Below are 1,774 nucleotides of genomic sequence, written 5' to 3'. Positions count from 1 at the left end.
GTGACGGCCGGTGGCGTCCAGTGTGATCCGGAGAAGGTCAAAGCGGTAGGACAGTGGGAGGTGCCGCGATCTGTTGCGGACGTGCGGAGCTTCCTGGAATTCTCAAATTATTATCGGCGATTCATCTCAGGCTTTGCTACTACCGCGCACCCACTGACGCAGCTTACCCGGAAAGGTGTCGGTTTTCGGTGGTCAGAGGAATGTGAGGAGGCCTTCAATACGTTAAAACAGCAACTCACCTCTGCTCCGGTACTTGCATATCCACAGGGAAATGGCGAGTTTATACTGGACACCGATGCTAGTGCATCAGCTATGGGCGCTGTGCTGTCTCAGGTCCAAGATGGAGATGAGAAGGTTATAGCCTATGCCAGTCAGACGTTCGGTCCAACTCAATGACGGTATTGTACTACGAATCGTAAGTTGCTAGCTGTCGTAACGTTTGCCATGCATTCCCACACTATCTGATCGGCCGGCCATTTCTGGTCTGAACCGATCACGCCTTCCTGACGTGGCTCCTTAACGTTAAGGAGCCGGAAGGCATGGTGGCTCGGTGGATTGCATACTTAAGCACATTCGACAATTCGATTGAACACCGTCCTGGTAAACTGCATGGCAACGCAGACGGCTTATCCCGGCCGCCAGGATGTCGTACGTGCAAGCGGCAGGATTGCCCGGATTGTCGCAGAGTTATACTGGCTCGCGTGAAAGCACAGAAGATGGCTCCAGGGCGTACTCGGCAACAGCCAAAGGCTCGCGTGCCTTGTCATGTGGAGCTCCGAGCTACGCTTTGTCAGTGGACAGATGCGCAGGTTCGGGAGTGGCAACGGGCAGACCCCACAATGAGACGGGTGATGCAACTTCTGCAGAAGTGTGAGGCTCGGCCTCCGTTCTCAGAACTTGCAGCTGAGTCACTGGAAGCCAGACGATATTGTGAGGTGTGGGACCGCCTGGAACTCCAGAGAGGAATGCTGTTCCAGGTGTGGGTTCCAACATACGCCCAGGAGTCTTTCATACTGCAGTTGGTGGCGCCGCCAATCATCCGTCGGGTGTTGTTGAATGCTCTCCACGGTGGTCGCATTGCGGCGCACCTAGGCATTCGAAAGACGTTGTCTCGAATTCGGCAACGATTTACGTGGCGGGTATTCGCACAGACGTCCAACGCTGGTGTCGGCAATGTGATACGTGCGCTCGACGGAAAACCGGGCGACGTATGCAGGCCAAGCTGCAGCAGCAAGCAGTTGGCGCACCTTGGGAGAGGATTGCGGTCGATTTTCACGGACCCCTCCCTGTGACAGAGGCAGGAAATCGGTACATTCTCGTGGCCAGTGATTATTTCACAAAATGGGCAGAGGCGTACGCACTTCCTGATGAAACTGCTCAGACTACGGGTGACTGCCTGGTCTCGCAGTTGTTTACTCGGTTTGGCTGCCCACGTCAGCTCCACTCCGACCAGGGTCGGAATTTTGAGTCCAAGCTCTTTGCCGGAGTATGTATACTCCTGGGCATCGAAAAGACTCGGACAACCCCGTACCATACACAATCCGACAGGCTGGTTGAACGTTTCAACAGAACATTGTTGGACATGTTGGCAAAGGTGGGGTGTGAGCAGAAGAATGACTGGGACCAACATCTTCCTTATGTAATGGCAGCCTACAGAGGTACAGCCCAAGAAAGTATGGGGGTAAGTCCAAACCTCATGTTTGGTCGTGAGGTTAGCTTGCCGGTAGAAATCATGTTTGACCGACTCCCAGGTCCGGAGGCACCGGATTGTCCT

This window comes from Priapulus caudatus, unplaced genomic scaffold, assembly GCF_000485595.1.
Source record: "Priapulus caudatus unplaced genomic scaffold, Priapulus_caudatus-5.0.1 Scaffold1058, whole genome shotgun sequence".
Lineage (NCBI taxonomy): Eukaryota > Metazoa > Priapulida > Priapulimorpha > Priapulimorphida > Priapulidae > Priapulus > Priapulus caudatus.
The sequence above is the reverse complement of the archived record's forward strand: the minus strand, read 5'-3'. Positions refer to the sequence as shown.